Source organism: Palaemon carinicauda, chromosome 37 (genome assembly GCF_036898095.1).
Source record: "Palaemon carinicauda isolate YSFRI2023 chromosome 37, ASM3689809v2, whole genome shotgun sequence".
In the NCBI taxonomy this organism is placed as follows: Eukaryota; Metazoa; Arthropoda; class Malacostraca; order Decapoda; family Palaemonidae; genus Palaemon; species Palaemon carinicauda.
Genome location: NC_090761.1, coordinates 37,278,374 through 37,303,586, shown reverse-complemented (window position 1 = coordinate 37,303,586; position 25,213 = coordinate 37,278,374). Strand labels below are relative to the sequence as shown.

The window sequence follows — 25,213 nt, the reverse complement described above, 5'->3', positions numbered from 1 at the left end:
TGCCTAAATGATGGAGAGGTATCCTTCAGGTCCTGACCATAGGCCTGGACCGGAACATGCCCCCCCCCCTTTCTTTGACGAGTCCGAGAACAGCATAAAAAATGTGGGGAAAGGACGAGAATATCCACTCCCATCAAGAGGTTCCATAGGTTAACACCCATTGCAGGTCTAATCGTTCCGCTGGTCCCATAGGGGCCAGAAAGTACGGTTAATCGTTGCTTGAAACCACTGGAACTTGGACCGCCCCACATGGAACTTATCCTGAGGCGACCGTTCGGAACTATAGACGGGTCAATGAGGAAAAGAGAACTAGGAAACGTTCCAAGGTAGGGCTGAAAGCTCTCATTGACTGAGAACAGGTAATGCGACTCTCCTCAGCCTTGCCACAGTCAACTGAAGGGAAGGCTCGGAGGAAGTGGCAACAGAATCTGGCGTCCCCAGGTGGTCACCCATCCAAGTACCGACCAGAACCGATGTTGCTTAACCTCGCTGGACGGACGAGAAGCGGGGTTTCCAACGTGGTAAGGCCGTTGACTCAATATCATGGCTAGATACTCCAGATGTTGAGGCAGAAGAAGAAAAGGCTCCTAGCAAAATACCATGAACCCCCACTCATGGTAAGCATCCGGAAGCTTGTCCCGGCGCTGAAGAAGGTCGAACCCGAGCCTACCGGAGTTGACCAGACCTCCAAAAAGCGAAGGAGGCGGAAGCCTGCACCTGAGCGGCCATGAGGAAAGCAGGGAGAGATCTCTGGGGAAAAAAACCTGCGATGCCACGGCGGGATCGCCACACTGCATCTTAAGCAGGAATACCTGCAGTCTAGGCTGAATTCCACGAGCTTCCTGGAAGATGGATGGAATGGAAACTGAAAGTACCCGTCCTCCGATCCAGGGTCTAAGGAGTCCTGTCGCCTCGTTACCAGTCTGATCGATTCTGCTGTTCCACGCAGGACGAAGTTTGTTCGACAAACTTGATCAGGGCTGAGAGGTCGACTACGGAACTCCCGTCTCAGATACTTCCTTACAAGAAAGGATCGACTGAAGAAGCCGGGGGTGAAGCCGTCGATGATCCTATGGAGGACCTTCTCCTAAGGTATGGGTCATTCTGCCCAAACGGGCAAACTCTTGCCGACCCTATGGCATAGAGGTTCAGAGACACTGAATTCGCTGACAGAGACGGCAGGTGTAATTTCCTTGGCTGATCACAGAGATCGTGCAGGAATGGACATCGGGAAGCTGTCATCCGGATGAGTAACCTTAGGCATCCTCCCAGCGTGAAACCTGCAAGGGGGGGGGTGCCAATCCTAGAGTTCGTGAACTCTGCCGCTCCCTCTAGGACTATGCCCCCCCGGGGGGAGCCTCCCGTGCCATCTGTTCCTGACAGGAGGGAACTGCAATTGGACACCTTGTCTCAGTTGTCGTAGCCGGTTCGATAACTTAGGCCGACGTGGCTGAAAGAAAGAGGCGCTGGAGCCCTGCAGAGTCTGGAAGAAAGCGCCTTGGAGGAGTGAAAACGGAAGTCGACTTCCTTCGCACAGCCGCTGTCTATGTCTCTGTCCTTGGGCACAAACAAACTCTTCTCAAGGATGGAAGGGCGTCTGAGGTTGTCGACATCCACGGATGAGACACCCGAAAGGAAGCCCTCGGTCATTGCGTCCAGATGGTCCAACATTGAGCTTGCCCGCAAGTTCGATACTTGACGACGAAACGCCAAGGTGCTTGAGCCCGAGAGGAGGAAAGTACCCATGACCTTCCTGTAGCTTCCTTGAACCAAACCTCGGGTCATAACCGAGGAGGGAAAGGACCTGGTAAGCCCCTTTCACGAGATGGAGAAGAGGAAGGGGTAAACAGTCACTCCTTGGCCGATGGAGAAATCTCGAACGGAAAACCCCCCGCCAAAAATCCTTCCAGGGAATGACGGGGAAGGGCTAACCCAGGTTCTGGAAAGAAGAATGTTGCTCAGACCTCCCTGAAGATTCTTCTTATTCTTGGATGAGCCATGCTCTGCGTTTATGGGGTGAGGCCGTGTTCTGGAAATACGCTCCAGAAGACTCGCCAGGCTGGCCATGCTGCGAAAACCCCAATGGGAATTGCGGTCGCAATCGCCTTGGAGCTCGCGCGATGGTAAATCAATGATTTGCGCGTGGGCGAACGTGGAAGCGCCCATGCGCGGGCACGCAGGAACGCAAACGGAGGTGAGCGAAGGAGCGCAGAAGGAGGGCGAGAGTGGTAGGAAGGGCGAGAGCTGGTGGTCGGCGAGCGATAAACCACAGGCGAGCAATGGATACTGCAAGAATTAAGCCGACGTTCGCGCGAAGAAACACCGTCCGTCCGCGCGACGGAACACCGTCCGTCCGCGCGATGGAATACCGTTGGTTCACGCGCGGGCGAACATTGGAGACCATGTGCGCGGTCGTGCATGAGCGTAGGCATGCGGTCGCGCGGGAACGTGGGCGTGTGGCCGCGCAGGCACGTGGGCGCGCGGGAGAGCACAGGCGGTCGGGAGACCGATGGCGCGTCGGCAAGCGATGGCGCGTTGACGAGCGATGGCGTGTTCTGGCGAGGCGATAGCCCGTAGGAGAGTGAAGGCGCGTTGGCAAGCAATGGCGCGTCGGCAAGCGACGGCGCGTTAACAAAACGCTAGCGAGCAGATGAAGAATCGCGCGGGCGCGTAGGCAATTGCCAACGCGAGAGAGACTAGTGATGGTTAGCGCGCATCGTGCTAACAGAAGGCGCGCAGGTGCATCAGGAAGGTGAGCGCTGAAGCAAGCTGTTAATCAGGCGATTCTAGACGGTCAGAAAACCGTTGGCGCCCATTGGTGCATGGCAAAGAAGGGCGCGCAGATGTGTGCTGGCAATTAGAAGGACAGAAGTAAAGGTGAGCGCTGGCGAGCAGGAGGAAGATCTACGGCAAGACTCAGCTACCGGAGATCGTGGTCCACAGCAGGAGAGCGCTAGATCGCTACTGATGGTGGTCAGGGGAACTGACACGCGTGGCAGATCGATGGCGATCGTTGACGCGTAGGAGATCACTGACGAGCAGGTGAACGTTGACGCGTCTAAGGTCGCTGGCGAGCTGGTGATCGCTGACGAGCAGAAGGCAACGCGTGGAAGCCTGCGGGTAGAAGAAGAGTCCTTGCCCCAGACCTGAACCGAAGTTCTAGATCGCGAGGGCGAATGTGGGCGCACAGGGTGCGTAACAGGAACCAACAGGAACAGCAGAGATGATCATCATGAGAGCGCTGACGAACAGGAGAGCGCTGACGAACAGGAGAGCGCTGGCGAACAGGAGAGCGCTGGCGAACAGGAGAGTGCTAGCGATCAGGAAAGCGCTGATGAGCAGGAGAGCGCCTGTGCGCTAACACTGAGCAGGAGAGAACACAGCAGAAGGGCGCGCAGGGGAACCCTGACACGCAAGGAAAGAACCCCCATGGGAGGCAACCCTTTGCCCCGAAGGGATCGTTGTCCGTCGGGAGACTGATGTCCGTCGGAAGACCGTTGTCTGTCCGCCGGGAGACTGATGACCGTCGAAAGACCGTTGTCCGTCGGGAAAACCGTTGTCCGTCGGGAAGACCGTTGTCCGTCGGGAAGACCGTTGCCCGTTGGAAGACGAGGTCAGGCTGCTGTCCATCTGCACCAGGGGCGGAAGATCAAGAAGAAGGAGTTGTAGGCTGCAAACAGAGATTCAAAACGGCGCCTCTTAGCACCCTTATAGGGAGATGAGAGGCCCTTACGACGAGGCGGATGGTGAGCCTTACGGCGAAGGAGGCCAACAGCAACAGCAGCAGAAGAATCCTCCGAAGAGGAGTCTCTATGAGTGTACTCTCTCGCGAACGAAAGAGAAACACTTCGTAGAAGAGACTGGTCAGCCAGTGACCTAAAAGGAGCAATCCTCCGAAGAGGGGCTCCAGCAGTTGCCCAGCCCCTTGAGCGAAACTGCAGGTGCGACCGCTCAGCACCAAGAGCATAGTCGCACGAAAAAAGGCAAGAGAAGAACCGCCCAAAAAGGGAAAAACTCAAGCCTGGACAAGAAAAACTTCCCTCGGAAGGAAAGTTACCCACCCACGGAGGCAAGCCTCCTGAGAGTTCTAAAATGAACTGGAGAGCTGTCAATCGTCACGGGAGTACTTCCAGTAGAAGGAGACACGCCCCTGACAAAAATCCAAAGGGGAGGCAGCAACAGCCGAATCCCCAGGCCTCAACAAGACAGCTCACACCGTTGCCATATTACAGAAACGAACTAGATCGGTAACTGTAAAAAAATAAAACAAAAATGATATTTTCATTATAAAATAAATTTTTGAATATACTTACCTGTTGAATATATAAATAGCTGACGTCTCCGACGGCCCGACAGATTCCAAAAAACTCGCGAGCGATCGCCATGAAGGTAGCGGGTGTTCCCACCAGCGCCGACTATCGGCCAGATACCACATATACTTCTCAACCACTCCAGTTCTTCTCAGTCCGCAGGGTCTCTATCGGGGAGGAAGTAAGGGCCTTTAATATTATATATTCACCGGGTAAGTATATTCAAAAATTTATTTTATAATGAAAATATCATTTTTAAATATTAAACTTAGCCGGTGAATATATAAATAGCTGATTCACACCCATGGTGGTGGGTAGAGACCAGTATTATAACAATAAAGGCGTATATGCTCAAGAGTTTTTGACAAATATTTCATAAAAACAAACTTAAGTATAGGTACCTGGTAAGGAAGCTGACTCTGATGATTACTTTGCCTCATTAGTCCGCTTTCCTCACGAAGCCCAGCCATCCTCTCAGGATGCTGAAAGACTCCCAGGAGCTGTTATATCCAGGGCGAACACCCCTATAACAGGACCTCATCAATACCCTTAATCTGGGCGCTCTCAAGAAACAACATTTTGACCACCCGCCAAATCAAAAAGATTGCGAAAGACTTCTTAGTCTCCCGTACAACCCAAAATAAGATTAAAAATTTCAAGAGTAGATTAAAAGGATATTGGGATTAAGGGAATGTAGTGGTAGAGCCTTCACCCACTACTGCACTCGCTGCTACGAATGGTCCCAGTGTGTAGCAGTCCTCATAAAGAGTCTGGACATCTTTCAAGTAATATGAAGCGAATACCGACTTGCCTCTCCAAAAGGTCGCGTCCATAATACTTTTAATGGATCTATTTTGCTTAAACGCTACTGAAGTTGCTATCGCTCTGACTTCATGAGCCTTGACTTTAAGTAAATTACGATCCTTCTCACTTAAATGAGTGTGTGCCTCCCGAATCAAAAGTCTAATAAAATAAGGCCACGCATTCTTAGACATGGGCAAAGAGGACTTCTTAAAGGAGCACCATAAAGCCTCTGAACAACCTCGTAGCGGTTTAGCTCTGGATAAATAAAATTTAAGAGCTCTAACGGGGCACAGCACTCTTTCAACTTCATTCCCCACAATCTCAGAAAGACTGGGGATTTCAAATGATTTAGGCCAAGGACGAGACGGAAGTTCATTCTTGGGCAAAAAACCCAGTTGAAGAGCGCATACTGCTTTATTAGTGGAGAAGCCGATGTTCTTGCTAAAAGCATGTATCTCACTAACCCTTTTAGCCGAAGCCAAGCTCACCAAAAAAAGTGTCTTGAGGGTAAGATCCTTCAGGGAGGCTGAATTTAATGGTTCAAACCTGTCTGACATAAGGAACTGTAGGACCACGTCCAAGTTCCAAGCAGGAGTCGAAATATGACGCTCCTTGGAAGTCTCGAAAGACTTAAGCAGGTCTTGGAGATCTTTGTTATTAGAAAGATCCAAACCCCTATGCCTGAAAACAGAAGCTAACATGCTTCTGTAGCCTTTAATGGTGGATGCAGAGAGGGAGCGACCGTTTCTCAGATAAAGCAGAAAATCCGCAATCTGCGCTACAGAGGCACTTGGAAGAGGAAATATAGGAGGACTTGCACCAGTCTCTAAATACCTCCCATTTCGACTGATACATCCTGATGGTAGAGGATCTTCTAGCCCTCGTTATCGCTCTAGCTGCCTCCTTCGAAAACCCTCGAGCTCAAGAGAGTCTTTCGATAGTCTGAAGGCAGTTAGACGAAGCATGGGGAGGCTTTGATGAAATCTCTTTACGTGAGGCTGTCGCAAGAGATCCATCCGCAACGGCAGACTTCTTGGAACGTCTACCAGCCATAGAAGTACCTCTGTGAACCACTCTCTCGCGGGCCAGAGTGGAGCAACCAACGTCAACCTGGTCACTTCGTGAGAGGTGAACTTCTGCAGCACCTTGTTTAGGATCTTGAAAGGTGGAAAGGCATAAACGTCCAGGTGAGACCAGTCCAGCAGGAAAGCGTCTATGTGGGCTGCCTCTGGATCTGGAACTGGAAAGCAGTAAGTCGAGAGCCTCTTTGTCAGTGAAGTCGCAAAAAGATCTATGGTGGGTTGACCCCATGTCATCCATAGCTTCTCGCACACAGTCTTGTGCAACGTCCACTCCATGGAGATGACTTGTCCTCTTCTGCTGAGGCAGTCCGCCAAGACATTCATTTTTCCTTGCACAAATCTCGCCAAAGGAGAGATGTTACTTGCCTTAAATGGAGTTCCTTCTGATCCGTGGACCAAAGACCCGAGCATTCCAGACTGTCCAGTGGAGCTCCCTAACCCAAATCCGATGCATCTGAATACAAAACATGGTTTGGGTTCTTGATCGAAAGAGAAAGACCTTCTCGAAGTCTGATGTTGCTGTCCCACCAAGTCAGACATGTCTAGACTGAGTTGGAGATTGGGAAAGAGATACTCTCTAAGCCCTTCTCCTTGTTCCAATGGTTTAGGTGAAATTGGAGAGGGCAAAGGTTGAGTCTCCCCAGAGAGATAAACTACTCCAGCGATGAAAGTTCCCACGAGGCTCGTTCAAACTCTTACAGAGCAACTGTTTTTCTCCTGCAAGTGAAGGACTTTTAACAGAGCTTGTTCCATTCTTGTGGGAGACGAAAAGGCCCGAAAAATCTGACACTGTATCTCCATTCCCAAATAAAGAATAGTTTGGGATGGAGTACTGTAAGTTACGACTTCTCTACGTTCACTATGAGACCTAGCTCCTTGGTTAGGTCTAATGTCCATTAGAGGCTCTCCAGACAGCGATTTAATGACGACGCCCTGATTAGCCAGTCGTCAAAATAAAGGGAGGCTCTGAATCCTCAAAAAATGTAGAAAGCTTGCTACATTTTGCAAGGGCCTTGTAAAAACAAGAGGAGCAGGAATGAGGCCGAAGCACAGTGCTCGAAATTGGTACATTACTTTCCCGTCCACAAACCTCAGATGTTGTTGAAAGTTTGGATGAATCGGGATGTGGAAGTATGCATCCTGAAGGTCAAGAGAGACCATCCAGTCGCCTTCCCTTACTGCTGCCAAGACAGATTTGGTAGTCTTCATTGTGAACTTTGTCTTGACAATGAACACATTGAGCGCACTTACATCTTAAGTACTCCTGCAGTGAACGTGGCTGCCAGATCATTGGAGCCATCCCTGATAGCCTTGTTCCTGCAGTGAACGTGGCTGCCAGATCATTGGAGCCATCCCTGATAGCCTTGTTCATGCATGACATAATTGTACAGCAATACATTGACAGCTGGAGAGACCTTCTTACTTAAGGCTCCCAGGGACCAATCCAACAAATAAAAACTTCAAACGCTCGAAAAAACTCCTAACAGGAGATGGTCTAGCTCTGAAGCAGACCATAAAATCTTGGAGCATCTCATGGCTAGACGACGAGGAGAGTCCACTAGGCTTAAGAAGTCTCCCTGGGCAGAGGCAGGTACTCCCAAGCCGAGAACTTCTCCTCGAGCTTCTCCTGTGTCACACCAGACGCCCGAGCGAGAAGCTAATTAAGAAGGAGGAAAAGCAAAAGCAGACTTTCCTAAACTTCTCCTGGATTCCAACCAGTCTCCCAGTAAGAGCATGGCCCTCTGGGAAGAACAAGAGAGAACTGACTTCGTAAATGTAGGAGTCGAAGAAAGTCATGCCAAGAGTAAACTCAGACGGCGGAGCAGCCGTTACAAAACGAGTAGGACAAAATTTCACTAAAGAAATTCATAATTAAAAAACAAGGGATTGTTGGACCACCCTAGGTTACTCCTCTTCTGAATGACTCCCCAAAGGTACATTAGTTGAAAGGGGGTCATCAACTTCTTCAGAAGGTATATCATCTGATAAATCTAAAGGCTTGCGAGAAGGAGATTTATATTCAGAATGACGTGAAGGAAAAGCCTGACGAGCTACATCAACTTGTATATGAACAGAAGTTAAAGTTCGAGGGTCGATGTCACGTTGTGACTGCAGAGAATGTTATTCTACTACACGACGTGACAGAAGTAACTGACGTTCAAACGTCCCGTAGTAACAGCGGTGACTGCTGTTCGATGCTATATCGTGACTATGATGACTTACCCTCGACGTCACGTCATGTCTACGGTGTCTACCGCTCGACGTCACGTCCTGTCTGCGGTGTTTGCAGCTCAACGTCACGTCGTGTCTGCGGTGTCTGCAGCTCAACGTCACGCTGTGACTGCGGTGGCTGACGTTCAAAGCGATCAAAGTTACATCGAGATTTATGCTCCGCATCTCGTTTAACAGCAAAGCTGTCACTAGGGATAACGTCAGCGTGGCATAACAAAGCTCGTCTAGAAGGTTGAAGACCCGAATCACGTATCCCAGAACCGTGACGTACAAAAAGCAAAGGATCCTTTCGCACAGGAACAGGATCGAAAGCTTCTATTAAAGAAGAAAGCTTTAACAGAATATCTTGCAAAACACTTAACTTCGGATCAACCTGTGACTGCGGTGGCTGACGTTCAAACGTCGCGTAGTAACAGCGGTGACTGCTGATCGATGCTATATCGTGACTACGGTGACTGACACTCGACGTCACGTTGTGTCTACGGTGCCTACCGCTCAACGTCACGTCGAGTCTGTGGCAGAAACGTCTGTACATGAACGGGACTCTTATGATGACTACAGCTATGACGTTGAACTAGTTCTGAAGGAACTAATAAACGTTTCAACCGTCTCGAAATTTTACGCCCCGGCTTTCAAAGAGACGAATCATCGGAAGACGAGGAGAAACTTCGTCTCTCCTGTCTTATGGCAAGGACGTGCTTGACGAGCAACGTCTGATACCTTTGAGGGAACGTCTGTTCGTTGGTTTACACTCCTCACTCCCTTAGGTCCTACGACATTCCTTCTCCCTGGTGCAGGGGAGCCTGAAAGAGGTCTCGGACTAGGCAAGTGACAAGCGCGAACAAACGAACCCTCCGCAACACAGAACATAGTTTTTTGCACTTACTTCACTGATATCGCATTTTTTAATAATTTCACATTAGACATGAATAAAACTGATTTCTACCTGAAGCACGCAATTCTCCCTTAAATCAAAAGGTTAGAATTGCGAAATGAGTCGTATAATGTAAGCACATGCAAAAATCAATAAACATATACATATATATCGAATAAAACGGAAATATATAAAGTTAAAAAGATCAGTGACTGGGGATGAGACTAAACACTAGTTCACTAAGGACTACGTTTTCAATCTCTCACCGTACAGTGCCTTGGGACGAGAATAAAAACTAAAACGTTTTATCCTCTCTCCCCGTACAGAGACTTGGGACGAGAGTAAAAAACTGAATCAAGAACAACGTTACTCGCTCCCAAACTCCTTGTACAGAGACTTGGGACGAGAATAAAGATCGGATCGTTCTCTCTTTCTCTCTCCCCCCCCCCTCTCTCTCTCTCTCGTCACTCACAAGAGAATGGCCCACTCACCCTTCGTCAATAACAGGTTATTTGACTAAAGGAAAAAACTGTAAGGACTAAGAAATTGAAAATTAATATGTTCCTTTAAATTAGTATCTAAAAAACTTCACTTTGAAAGAAGAATGAACAAAACGTCAAAATCGATTTACTCTTTCTACAAAGTGAAACCGTGATTCTCTCTTTCTCTATCGTAACGATAGAGCGCAAACTGCGTAGCATAAATAAACCAAACGTTAGTTCATCTTTGAAAAACAGCACGAAGACTATTCAAAGAATAAATTTCTTAAAATATTTTCTAAAAATATTGATCTCATCACTCTTACAGAGCAACTGTTTTAATCTAAACAAAAATAAAAGTTGAATGGGCTCAACGTTGTTTAACTTCGTTTGCCAAGTTAGGACCGCCTACAAAGAATAGGTAAAGGCCGCATATAAACAAAAACATAAAATTTATCTCGATGTTTAGTATAAATGGAAAGCTAATCGAAGAGGCCTAATAAAGGCGGGTGAGATATAAAATATATAGAGGTAAATCTATAAATATCAACAATAATTTATAAAGTGATAAAATAATTACTAAAAGCCTTTAACACACTTCCGTACACTGAGGGAAGGGTCGGCCATCTTTTCCCTATGGAAAAACCAGAGCGAGATTAAAAAAAAAACAAGGGCAAAAAACTTTTCCTCTCCTTTCAAAAGCATTTCTTTTGAAGATAGTATTGAATAATCCAACACGGCAAAAGCAATAAAACCAAAACCAAGTACTTCACCAATTCGGTAGAAAACTCGAGGTCTAGAGCTAGCGGAACCAATGTTGTCGGTGACACCGACAGAGAAGAACTGGAGTGGTTGAGAAGTATATGTGGTATCTGGCCGATAGTCGGCGCTGGTGGGCACACCCGCTACCTTCATGGCGATCGCTCGCGAGTTTTTTGGAATCTGTCGGGCTGTCGCAGACGTCAGCTATTTATATATTCACCGGCTAAGTTTAATATTTAAAAATCATTAGTACACATTCATTCCCCCGGGAAGGCTCCGAAGAGGAATCCCGAGGGAAAGGAAACAAAAATTACACAACAGGCACGTGCCCTCACAACCACTACACTCACGGAAGGAGAGCTGTAACCAAAACAGAATTAAAACAATTATAATTATGAAACTATGTAATTATGTAATTTAAAAATGAATGAACACTAAAGAAAGAACGAAAACCCCGAAAGGAATCATTCTACAAGCTGAAAAATTAACAAATACAATTAGATTCACAAACTAATTGAGACAAAACGTACGGCGTAGCAACCCCCCCCCCCATACGGGAAGGAAGCTACAAGGGGCGTAGTAAACGTAGTAAAAGGGTGAACGACCTCAAGAGAGAGAGAGAGAGAGAGAGAAAGACCGAAGTCAAACTCGATCGCAACCCATAAAATTACGCCGTGGTGGCCTAACTGCCGAGGGCTCCACGGAGATATCGTACACTACACCCACAACTCTGAAAAGGAAACTTACTGATTCTATACTCAAATATATATACAAACATGCAAAATGTTCACAAATATATTGAGTAAAAGAAAAGTAAGTGATTAAGTAAAGACAAAACAAACAATGGCTGCCAAGCGAGGACAAAGACAGAGACGTCTGTCTCAGTCCAAGCCAAAAGTGAATGTGAGCTTCACCGGTGTGTGAGGGAGGTGAGGGGTAGCTAGCTATCACTCCCCTACCCCCCGTTAACTAGCGCGGGGGTAATACACCCTCGTTAAATTCTAATGGCTCGCCATTTCAGCTACGCTAAAAGGTAAACCCAATGTAAATAGCGTGGTTTGTATTTCGGTTACGGAACAACTAAAGGTTTCACAGAATTCTAACTTCTGGCACGAGTACCCATAAGGTTTCCCTTTAGGATATCGCATACTAACAGGGGACGTATGCTTGACACGCCACATAGCTATCTGCACCCCACATAGCGTTTACGCTTCGAGGGGGTAGAGTGGCAATTATGGGAGGAGCCGTTCCAAAAACCCTCCTCCTACGCTACTGTTATGGTACCTAGCGATGTAAACAAATGGCCGCCATATTGGCCGACGTCACATCCGTCCGCGCCAAATCCATTCCACATTTGGTAGCCCATCCTAGGAGTTGTGTTTTCCCAGCTTTCACTTATTTTCTGCATCATGTCGCAATCTTCGGCCTCGCCTTCTTCTGGAAAGTTGAGTACCACATTCTTGTATTGTTTAAATAAGCTCCAGCCGTAAAGTAACGATTACTTTTCCTTAAATCTTGTGTTTTGTGGCGGAGCTGGGCCTTCAACGGAGGCGTCATGTTGAGACACTGTTGCTCGCCCAGCATGCTTTATTTAGTTAGCCAGAGCAACGTTCCCAGTCCTTTAACTAATGATTATATTAGTTAGTCTTCATTGCTAGGAATTAGTTATATTATGCTGTTAGTATTCGCCTTCGGCGACCAAGTTAGCTGAACCCTAAGCTAGCCTGCTGGCCTAGCCCCTAGGCAAGATGCCTAAGTGTTAATGTTTACTTTTTGCATGATATGATAGTATTCCTAGTGTTATGAGTGAAATGAAGATGCAGGCATTATACATACAAGATTCAGTGATTGCATACATGATTTTTCGCCTTCGGGGAAGTACATAGGGGTTTCGATAATGGTAGTCGTCTCCCTGGCACCTAACCTATGCTAGGGCTCTTATATGCTTCCTCATTCCCCACCCAGGTTACCTATCTAGGTAAACTCCTCCATCTGAGGTAGCCTAGGCTACACCCTAGCCTCCCTATCCTCGGTACTGTCATATAGGTTAGGCTAGGACCCTTCTGCCCATTCTCCTGGCCATAGATGTGCGCTTTGAGTTTGGGACAGACCCTCAGAGTATCAGTCGTTTGCCTCCATCCCTCCTTTAGGGGAATGTACTCCCCTTCTGGTCCTTTGGAGAACGAAGGGGGAGGGCTTAGCCCTGTCCCCTAGTCCACACTTGGTTGGGTTACGGCCCCTTCTCCCTGTGGCCTAGCGACTTGTCCTTCCCCTGCCTTTCCTGGCCTGGGAGACAGGTTCTCCTAGCCTAGGTTAGGCACCCAATGGGCAATCTGCTTCATTACAGTTCAGGAAAGGACACCAGTGCTGTACCTACTCTGGGCTATCCTACCCTAGGCTGGAGAATGGACTCTTCCGGCCTAGACAGACTAGCCCTGATCAGAATCCCCTTCCATGGGGTATGCAATAGGGGACTTCGGCCCCTCCTGCATCCCCTTCCTCTTGGGACCCTCTCCCCCTCCCCACTCTATCCCTTTGTGTTGGCCTGCCATCACACCCCTGTCCGCCGGCCTACATTCCCGCCGTGTGCCGGAGACCTGTAGGCCCAGCCCGGTCCCCTCGTCGGCTAATCCGTTCTGCTACGCTTCCCACTTATAGTCGATCTATGGGGTTGCCATTACTGGTCGGTCTGCCAGCGGAGGACCTCCCTCTCTTGAGTGTTCCTCGGCCCTCCCTTAAGCCGCCACCGGCAACCTAGCTGCCGGATGAAAGACCTCACCCCTCCTTTCATTTGAACACTCCTTCCGGAGGCGGAAGGGTTTGGTACTGAGTTACCCTTTCCCCCCCTCCTATCTTTCTCTCTCTCTGTCAGTGCTGATCTACTGCCCCCCCCCCCTCCCGGCGCCTGCCGGCAGTAACTCCGACTTCCTACCTGTCTCATTGAATGCAGACATTGTAGGTATATCACTGCAGACTTGCCGCCGGTGGGGGGGAAGGCCGCCGGCGCCCATCCACTACCAGTACCACTGTCATGTCAGTATCCTTGTTGGTATACCGCTGCTGGTTGCCTGCCGGCTGTCGGAGCCGCCGGCACGCTGGAGATCTGCCATCACCTTATAGCGTCACCATTTCTCCTTGCCACTTAGACTGCTTGCTTAGAAGGGTTCCTTTCTGATTGAGATCTGCCGGAGCCGGTCGGGCCCCCGCCATGCCGCCGGGCTTCCGGCGACACTCAGGTACATTATAGTGGACAGTCACTCCTTACTCCTGCCGGCCTGGTGCCAGTGACACTCAGGTACATTATAGTGGACAGTCACTCCTTACTCCTGCCGGCCTGGTGCCAGTGACACTCAGGTACATTATAGTGGACAGTCACTCCTTACTCCTGCCGGCCTGGTGCCGGCAGGGATTATTGTACAGCTATGGATAATAGCCAGTACTCTTATGGTATTGAGATACCCTGAACTGAAAACTATTGTGTATAGTTGTACAGAAAATCTTCCAGCATATTCTGTGCATCCATGTGCAGTCTTTTGCCGGGACCTATCCTATAGAAGAGGGTTTCGCATACCCCTCCTTCTCAACTGAATGAACTCGGTTTTTCCCTCCCATCGTTCCTAATTCTCTGTAGGAAGACTAAGCTTGGCTCATCCCCCACGGGTGTTCCTCTTCCTCCCGGGGCATACTCAGCCCTCTGGAATTAGTTACGCTGAGAGGTCACGGCAATGGACCGGGCGGGATGCACAAGTATTTGTCTTCCCTACCTTCCTTTCTAGCTTAACTATCCTAAGCTTATACATGGATTCTTATATTATAAATAAACTTAGTCCTAATCTAAGATTAAATTAAGTAACTTTCGTATTGACTTCAAGTACTCATACCCTCTTTCTTTTACAGGAGGAGTTGGTGAAGTGTGAGAGCACCTTCTGCAGCATTCGTTGCCCGGACTTTTATGGTCACCGGGCATGCCGATCCCATGCCGGCTGTTCCACCTTAAAAGGGGACCTTCGCTATTGGGATCCGCAGGTCTGCACCGTCTGCAAGAAACTGCTGGATGAGGCGTTCGACAACCCTCCGTCTACGGAGGTTAGGGACAAGGCCTGAGAGACCCTGCGCAAGTGGGTGCGTGGGTTTCAAAAGAACGCCACGGGGCCCTATCTCCCAAGCGAGAGGATAAGAGCCATGCTCTTCCCCAAAGCATCTGCGGATGCCGTCATCCCCAAGGACGAGATCCCGAGTGTCCAACTAACGGTCGAGCCGGATGTTTCGACCGCCCTCCGACAGTGCCACATCAACGAGGTGGAAAGGATGTCGGAGGTCTCCGACGACACTGAGAGGACCCTCATGGAAGGGGGTCAGGAGGAAGAAGAGAACCTTGTGGAGTCCCCGGATTCTGAGGGCGAGATTGCCCGTACACCCTCTGTGATTTCCGTTGCGACCTCGGAGCCAATTCCTTACACATCGGCCACCCCAGTACCCGCCCCAGCAAGTTCCCAGGATACCCTCCAGGTCTTGATGGCATTCCTGGATGAAAAGCTCCGCCAGGGGCAGGAAAACATCAGGAAGGAGATACTGGGCTTGAAAAAGGCGCCCAAGGAGATCTCCGTCAAGGATCTCCCCAAGTGCTCGGTGACGAACCCCCGGTGGCATGCGAAATTTGTGCCTATCACCACTGGACGTATCGTGATTAACGCTAAGCTAGGTGCCGTTCCCCTTGAAGAGGTGGAATTCTACCCTAGCTTCGAGGCCTATCCGGACTGCTTCGTCCATCTGAAGTCTGAGCCATCCTCCAAGGAGGAGACCGAGCCGAAGGAGGTAATCGTGCTAGAGCACTCCAAGGTTCAGGCTCTGCTGGCCAACTGCCTCAAGAGCAGGGGCTACACCAATTCAAAGGTGCCAGCCCTAAGCAAGAAACACCTGTCATTTCTTGCTTCCCCCACCATGGTCTTCCCCTTTGCTGAAAAGGCCTTGACCGCTGTGTTAAAGGCGGTGGAGGAGAACAAACCCTGCCCTACATTGGAGGAATGTAGGCCTCTCTCCCTCGCCCTACCCCCGGACGATAAGAGCTGGAAGGACATCCAGCTAACTTTCTCGGTTGGGAAGCTGGAACCTGACGTCGCCGGACATCAGTTCAACGAGAACCTTCCCAAGCTCACGGATTACCTCCTCCGTCGGGAATTGGACACAAAAGAGAGGCTGGCTGCCTCTCTGTCTCTTCAGGTGGTCCTTGAGACAATGTCCTCCGATACTCGGGTCCCCACCGTCTACATGGTCCTCGCGAAGACCCACCTCGCCACCTTGTTGAAGGACCTGTATAGCTTCGTCAAGGCTCGGAGGGCATGTAGAGAGTTCGTGTTTGCGGACGCAACCGTTAGACACGAACCCCGGAAACTGATCTCCTCGAACATCTGGGGCAAATATCTCTTTCCCGTGGATCTGGTGAAAGAGATTGTGGATAGAGCCTCCACTGAGAATAGGAACCTTCTCAAAAAGTGGGGCTTGTCACGCAAAAGGAAGTCTTCTCAGGATGAGGGCCCCAGCCTAAGAAGAAACCTAACAAGCCACGCCCCCAACAGTGTTAGGCTAAACGCCAGTTTCCGGCTCCCGCTACTCCTCAATTAGTGGCTCAGCCACAAAATACCTTTCAATTGGTCCCTCAGCCGGTGGTGTCCCAATCACCAGTTTTCACCCCAGCCTACGAAAGGCAAACCACTACCTTTCGCCCCAGAGGTAGAGGCTCCGGCAGAGACTCCTCTCGACGTCCTTCCAGAGGGAGAGGAGGAAGAGGAGCAGGCGGCCGAGGTGGTAAGCCTTCGGGAAACCAGAAGCAATGAAGTGCTTCCGGTGGGAGGAAGACTCACCACTTTCAGACTCGCTGGACCTTCGATCCTTGGGCCCACAGCATCGTCAAGAAAGGACTGGGCTGGAGCTGGATATCACCTCCACCAGTCTCTCATCATTTCTTCCAACGATCAACCCCCATTCTGGAAGAGTATGTTCGAGAACTCTTGAACAAGAAGGTGATCAAAAGAGTTAAGTCCATCAGGTTCCATGGAAGGCTATTCTGCATTCCCAAGAAGGACTCAGACAAACTCAAGTCATTCTGGACTTATCCCCTCTCAAGTTCATTGTGAACAACAAGTTCAAGATGCTGACCCTTCAACATATAAGGGCCCTACTGCCTCACAAGGCTTACACGGTCTCCATAGACCTGGCGGATGCCTACTGGCACGTTCCAATGAATCATCAAGCTTCCTCCTACCTAGGATTCAGGCTTCAAAGACAACAATACGCCTTCAGGGCCATGCCCTTTGGCCTTAACGTGGCCCCAAGAATCTTCACGAAGCTCGCAGACACGATCGTCCAGCAGCTACGTCTTCAAGACGTCCAGGTGATGGCCTACCTGGACGATTGGCTGATCTGGGCGACATCGCCAGAAGAATGGTTGCGTGCCTGCAAAAAGGTGACAAAGGTGACCCAGTTCCTGGAACATCTGGGTTTCAAAATCAACACCAAAAAGTCTCGACTGTCTCCAGCTCAGAAGTTTCAGTGGTTGGGAATCCACTGGGATCTTCAGTCACACCGTCTTTCCCTCCCTCTAAAGAAAAGGAAGGAAATAGCGGGATCTGTCAAGAGACTTCTAAAATTCAAATGGATCTCAAGAAGACAACAGGAATGAGTACTCGGCTCCCTACAGTTTGCCTCAGTGACAGACCCAGTGCTAAAAGCACAGCTAAAGGATGCATCGGGAGTCTGGAGACGAAACGCATCCATCGCTTGAAGAGATCTCAAGAGACCCCTACCAACCAGGCTTCGTTCACTCCTAAAACCCTGGTCGGAGACAAAGAACCTAAGAAGATCAGTTCCTCTCCAACCACCACCTCCGTTGATCACCATCCACACGGATGCCTCACTGGAAGGGTGGGGGGGTCACTCCCACCAACGTCAGGTTCAAGGAACATGGTCTCCCCTATTCAAGAAGTTTCACATCAACATCTTGGAGGCCATGGCGGTTATTCTCACCTTGAAGAAACTGTCCCCTCGTCCCTCGATCCACATCCGCCTCACCCTGGACAGCGCTGTGGTGGTCAGATGTCTCAACCGTCAGGGCTCACGATCGCCCCATCTCAACCGGGTGCTATTACCCATCTTCCTCCTTGCGGACAGGAAGAGATGGCACCTCTCGGCAGTTCACTTACAAGGATTCCGCAACGTGACGGCGGACGCTCTATCACGGACAAGCCCGATAGAATCAGAATGGTCCCTAGACGCAAGATCATTCTCCTTCATCTCCCATCAGGTCCCGGAACTGCAAATCGACCTCTTCGCGACGAGCGACAACAACCAACTTCCTCTTTATGTGGCCCCATACGAGGACCCCAAAGCGGAAGCAGTGGACGCCATGTCACTGAACTGGGACTGGTGGACCAAGATTTACCTGTTGCCTCCAACCAACCAACCTGCTGAAAGTCCTCACCAAGCTGAGAACCTTCAAGGGAACGGCAGCCATAGTGGCTCCCAAATGGCCGAGGAGCAATTGGTTCCCTCTCATCCTGGAACTGAAGCCCAAGCTAATCCCCCTGCCGGACCCAGTTTTCTCCCAGCAGGTACAGAAGTCGACTCTCTTCGCTTCATTAAGGAAAACCCGAGACCTTCATCTCATGATTTTCTCTCACTAGCTGTGAAGAAAAGATTTGGAATATCGAAGAAGTGCTTAGATTTCCTAGAGGAATACAAAACAAAGTCTACCAGAAGGCAATACGAGTCTTCCTGGAAGAAGTGGGTGTCCTTTGTCAAGGCGAGGAATCCTTCGGAAATCTCTATGGATTTTTGTATGTCCTTCTTCATTCAACTTCATGGACAAGGCCTAGCAGCCAACACGATTTCCACTTGTAAATCGGCCTTGACAAGACCATTACTCTATGCCTTCCAGGTTGACTGTCCAACGAAATCTTTAACAAAATTCCGAAAGCATGTGCTAGACTCCATCCTGCACCCCCACCGAGACCTATCTCCTGGTCTCTCGACAAGGTGCTTCAATTTGCCTCTAGCCTGGACAATAAATCCTGCCCTCTGAAAGACCTGACCCAAAAAGTGATTTTCCTTTTCGCTCTCACTTCGGGAGCGCGGGTCAGTGAAATAGTGGCCTTATCTAGAGAGGAGGGCCAAATACAGTTCGCCGAGACAGGGGAACTTACCCTCTTCCCTAACCCAACGTTTCTGGCAAAGAATGAGCTCCCAACGAAGAGGTGGGGCCCTTGGAGAATCTGCCCTCTGAAGGAAGATGTCTCTCTATGCCCAGTAGAGAGTCTTAAGGTCTATCTTCGTAGAACTTCAGACTTTGGCGGAGGACAACTCTCTAAAGGCGAAACGTCGGGAAGTGATTTGTCACTCAAACAATTACAGGCGAAGATCACCTATTTTATTCGCAGAGCGGAACCTGACAGTACACCCGCTGGTCATGATCCTAGAAAAGTCGCCTCTTCCCTTAATTTTTTCCAGAGCATGGATTTTGAGAGCCTCCGATCCTTCACAGGCTGGAAATCCTCGAAAGTGTTCTTCAAACACTATGCGAAGCAGGTGCAAGAACTCAAACGGTTTGTAGTAGCCGCAGGTAGTGTACTAAAACCTGCTGCTTAACGCTGCGAAGGACAGTGAGTTATTCGGGACACTCACTCAACGGGTGCCTGTGTTGACTCTTGTGCGATACAGTGTTTTAAGTGCCACTCAGTGTCACTAGAAACTGTTCCTCCTTATGGTGAAGTGACATAGACTTGTACACGTGTGCCACATGTTTATTGGACATGAAGTGTTTTTCAGATGTCAAAGACTTTCCAGTTCCACCGGAACTTACGTGTGTTGTGGCAAGATCCTCTTTTCAGATTTCACACCTTCGTCTTTGACAATCTCCAGCCTATGTCTGTATCCAAATACAGTATTCTTGTTAAATAAGCTGTCATCTTATTTCATTTTTATTAAGAAATTCTCCCAAATAAATTGAAATTTCGCTATCAAATGCATCTTATTTCGCCCTACTATATCCAAATATACCACTGTTTTAGTGTTTTAATTATCCTTATTTTATTAGCATTATAATTCATCTCGTTATACTGCTCCTGGTAGAGATACTCACCTAGGAAATGTGATATATTTTGTTCCCACAAAAAGTACTTATCTCTCAGGACATGTCTATGAGACCGACAAGTCCCTCGTCCAAGGCCGAGTCCTCTCCCACAGGTGACTTCAAGTTCTTCCTACGTCCAATTAGGACTTCCCTGCCAGGGGGGGGCCGGAAGCCATGTCATAGCTTATGCCATTGGGAGTGACATGTAACGGAGATGTCACGATCTCTATGGTCATCAGACCAAAGGAATATTGTTTGGAAGTCAAAGGCACTATTGAATTGGGGAAAACACACACGATACTCTAATTCTCTGGTACACCTCCATCAGCACGTCATGGCTTGAACCCAAAAAACGGATTTTGAGCGAAGCGAAAAATCTATTTTTGGGTGAGATAGCCATGACGTCCTGATGGACCCGCCCAAAACTCTATTCTGACCTGTCAAGCCCCTCCCTTTCTTATTGTATCTTGGAGGCTGGCGGATACGCCGGGTGGAATGGATTTGGCGCGGACGGATGTGACGTCGGCCAATATGGCGGCCGTTTGTTTACATCGCTAGGTACCATAACAGTAGCGTAGGAGGAGTGTTTTTGGAACGACTCCTCCCATAATTGCCACTCTACCCCCTCGAAGCGTAAATGCTATGTGGGGTGCGGATAGCTATGTGGCGTGTCAAGCATACGTCCCCTGTTAGTATACGATATCCTAATGGGGAACCTTATGGGTACTCGCGCCAGAAGTTAGAATTCTGTGAAACCTTTAGTTTAATTCTCTGAGAATATCTACTGTAGTCAAATATACCCTTAGGAAGCTACTGAAGGAACCTTCCATCAGCACGTCATGGCTATCTCACCCAAAAATAGATTTTTCGCTTCGCTCAAAATCCGTTGTCTAGAAATTCCTTCTCCAACATTTCCTTAGCCACCTTGTAATTCACACCATTGATGGACATATGCTTAACTGTGGAGAGAGGATAATCTCTCAAATACCCAATTAAATAAGCTAACTTATTGGCATCTGTCAAATTTTTCTTGGAACCTATGACATTGTTCAATTGATTAATAAAAGTGTTAAAGGCAAACTTATCTTTCTTCTTTACGGTAAATGTGCCACACTAATGGCGGTGGTTTACTCAGTCATATTTATTTGGCTCATTATCTACAGTAAATCCTTAGAAGCTACAGTGTACGCATCATTTACTTCATTTACTCTAAATGAATCTAGTTTGATCTTTACTTGCAACAAATAGTTAGTATGGTCTTCTAATTCATTTGCTTATAGGCTTTCATCTACATTGTCTAAGTCCATTTTTTCCATAAGGTGGTTGATTTGACTGCCAACCACCTTTACCTACGCGAGTTCAACTTCTATAATGTTTACTAATTTTTCAACAAGCGATGGAGCGACTGTTTCCAATTCCATTTCTTTTAACTTTGTATACATATGGTTACTTTCCTTTTATGGGTACCTCTGGATTTCCTAAAAGGAACCAAAGAATCCAAAATTGTTGCCTCACCTGGGTTGTACCTTGTGACAAGAATTAACATACAATGTTCAAAATCACTGAAAACCAAAATACTTTTCATTGACTAAAAACCAACACCATATCACTCCCTATAATTTAGCTCCGACCCTATAATTCACAAATAGGTAGTAAATATAAACTAAGCCAACCAGCCATTTGAGCGAAGACACATGATGTCAATATCATCGATAACAAAATTCAGTTGTAACGACCGAATTATTTAAGATTGAAGGTAATTCATAATATACTATTACAGTTATTAATGTTACTGACGCAATTTACTTGAAAAAAAATGTTACAATTTAATATAATATACAAAGTTGCAACGCAAAAAAGACATAGTATATCGCACAGATATAGAATCAACCGCTTGATCTGCGAACATACACAATTTATCTAAACTGAGAGGAACACACCGTTTTTTGCCTAACAACATTAAGGTCTTCCGCCCTCATATGCTTTACAAGCAATGTGAGATATTAATGGTATAGACCGGTCTAACCTAATCGACACATCAACATTAAGAAGCAGACTTATCTTGTAGCTGGAGCTTTTTCAGTAAGTGTTCCTCGAAGTCAAGAAGTGTTTCGCAGACACTGTATGTGAATTGTCGATAAATATATTTGAAAAAAACAAAAAAAAAACACACCGCACAGTTAAGACGTTTCCCCCTTGTGTACTGAGCGGCTGCCTATACTAAAATGATTTCAGGGTTGCCATTTCTGATTTTCAAAACGCGCTACAGGAGCCTCCAAAACACGCCAGAAACGCGCTAAATCTTTTCTCAAAAGCTCTGTAAATTGCGCTAAGTTTTATCAAATTTATGGAATCGGTCACAGTGTACATACGATGCTTCCTACTTTGTATTTCGAAAAGATTCCATTTAAGTGTTAAAATGAAAACGATTACTCTAAATATAAAACTTCAATGAAAAAGAAACTTAGCATAAACTTTGTACCTTTTCGAAATTGTTTCTCTGGTCAGCGGTGGGCAATCACTAATCGGATTTCCCCAGTAAAGTAACCCCTGAAGGCAGGTGGCCTCGGAGGGGATACTGATCGGAACCCACGGTAATAAGAAAAAGAAACCCGATAAGGAAAAAATAATTAAAGAAAGACTATAAAGGTAAAATAAAAAAAAATAAACTTACAATTTTTGAAAAAATACCATTGTAAGAGACGAATCCATTAGTTGAGCTATTATTATTATTATTATTATTATTATTATTATTTTGCACTATACCAATTAACTTTTTAAAAAAATAATGGTTGTGCGCATATAACAGATAATATGATTAATACAAATCCAAGCAACCGAAATATTTCGGCTGAGGCCTTCAGAGGAAGATAATCTATTAATAGGTGGTCGATTCCCAAAGGAGATGACAAGAACATGTGGTGAGAATGTATAAGGTACTATGATATAGGATATTTGATAGACTTTACAGGTTATTTTGAAATGCCAAAGTAAATACTTTATAGATATAAGATTCAGATGAAAGTTTTTTTTAAATTAATAAATCAAAAAGATGAAATTATGGCTTTAAATCAATCACATTTCTATATTTAGTGAATGAGATGTTCTGGTTTATCAATATGAGTTCACTAAACTCTGGAATATCAAACTTTATTTTCTATTTTTTTTTTTTTCAAAAATTCAGAAAAAATCACATAAATATATACATATATTCAGTGTTTCCTTGAATGGACAAAGTCACAGACAATAAAAAGAGAGCAATTGATTAACTTAAAAAAAATGAATAACAGACTTAAGGACATGGGTGTTATATGTTAAGTCGACTCTCGGGGCCGGGTTTAAGCTCAGGACTTCTACGAGTTAGGTTTCCTACCGTCTCCTCCCACCGCCAACTGTATAGGATTAGTACCTCATTAACAGAACCCCTCTTTTGACTTTACTGTACGACTCTACAAACTAAGTTTGGGAAAAGAGAGAAATCGCTTCTTCTATATTGATATAACAATGATAAAGTTAAAAAAAATTTCATTACAGTAAGTCAAAAGACTGAGAAATGGAATTAGTTTATCATATAATCTACTGAAAAAGCGCTATATTTTGCGCTAGATTTGTAAAAAACGTGTCAAATAGCGCGGCCCAGCTAAACAGGAAAAAATGCGCTATTCTCAAGAAACGCACCAGATCTAGCGCGAAACGCGCTGAAATGGCAACTATGGACTTTAGTTTTACTGAACAATTGCTATCGTCTAAAGACTCGACTGTCCTTCAAACCGCTTGTTATCGTATAAAACTTAATACTTAATTGTTATCTATATATTCGATTATTTCAGAAAGTTATTATACTATTTTGGGTAAATATTTTGATAGTAAATTCTTTCCGTTCTTTATTTATGTAGTTTATAACCAACTTATTTACTTTACTATTTTCATTATGGATCCCAAGATCTTTAGGAGTTTGTTCAATGCTTATTTTAGCTGGAACGAAACAAATATGGATCCCAAGATCTTTAGGAGTTTGTTCAATGCTTATTTTAGCTGGAACGAAACAATAATTCAATCACTGGTCCGAATCTAAAGCCAATAGGGAATTATTTATTGCTAACCCCATGGCTATAATTACCTAAATCCTAATAATTTTCATAAAATTCCTATTCAATAATTTGGAGAAAGATCCATACCTCAATCCTTGCTTAAAAGTTATATAACTGTACTGAATTCTTCGAAAAGACTAATACAATGCAATGATTCAGTCTGCCCTTCTATCAGCTCTATTCAGTGCTTGATTAGAAATCGATCGTTACCTCAAATGAAACCTGGTTTAAAATCAGGATCAAATGGCTCGTTTCAAAATATTGTAAATGATGTGTAAATTGATGTTACCCAAAATAAGCTCATTAGGAGGCTGTTACCTAACAGATAATGTTAATTATAAAATTGTAGTCCAACCGTTATCATATGTAATAATAATGAACGAAAAACACATGAAATAATGATTTCAGTCAAATATTTTTTCCAGGTTTCTCTTCCCTGTAGATGCATAGTGGCATCAGTGCACCTGGATTGGTGCAATACAGACATCACTCAAGGCTCCTTTCAGGCCCTTATGACTGCACTCATATCTTAGCATTTAACTATGCCTCAGTTCCCGCTCCCCTATCGCCTGTCTTGCTGTCCAACCTCTTAACTCTTACCTCGCAGTGCAGTTGCAATTTGCCCCAACTGCAGCTCGGCTCCGAATGACCTTCCATGACAGTACGTCAGGTCATATGCCCCAATTTCAAAAGCGCCATGTCCCTCTCTTTATTCGAAATTCTGTTGTTTCCATGTCATGTTCTGTGGAAGCTTGCTAATCAATTAAATGTTTTTTTTTAGGTGAAGTTTCATAAAGTTTACACTCATTAAATGATAACAATATACGGGTAGAAATAAAAATAATTTTCTGAGAGGAATTGACAGATGTGGATTTCATGGAGGGCAAATATAAGAAATATAAGACCACCACAAGAAAAGACTTCCTCCCAGCATTTCACATTTCTGTTCAATAAGTATGCCATTTTCTAATCTAAACTAAAATTCCCGTAAAAGCTGACAAAAGATTAAGAAATTCATTCGAATTGCCTTTAAATTCCCGTAAGATATTCCCCTGTTCATAAATACCAATAAATATATCCAGTATTAGCTCTACCATTTACAAGATAATTTAGTCTATTGGTTAGAGTAAACAGACGTTGAAAAGACTTCGTTTATTGGAGTATTCTACACTCTTTGAAATGAAAAAAAAAATGGTTGTTTTTCGTATCATTCTATTTCATTCACTTTGCGCTTATTAAATAAAGTAAAGGGATTAATTCGAATTGATGCCAATTGCATCACATACCATAGGTCACCTGTAAGTCGATATCAGTATTCAAGTATATAAGGAAAACAATCACAAAGATATCTAGTATATTCGAAGACAACTATTCGTATCCTCATCAATTCTAAAATATTTTGAAAAATGTTCTCATGAACTCTGCTTTTTCTCCAGTTTCTAAGCATATTAAGAT

The 25,213-nt window shown here is 46.2% G+C and overlaps 1 pseudogene; it reads right to left on the bottom strand.

Moving 5' to 3' along the window:
- Positions 1–416: 416 nt before the first annotated feature.
- LOC137629883 (5S ribosomal RNA) lies at positions 417–535 on the bottom strand (annotated as a pseudogene).
- Between the last annotated feature and the right edge of the window lie 24,678 nt (positions 536–25,213).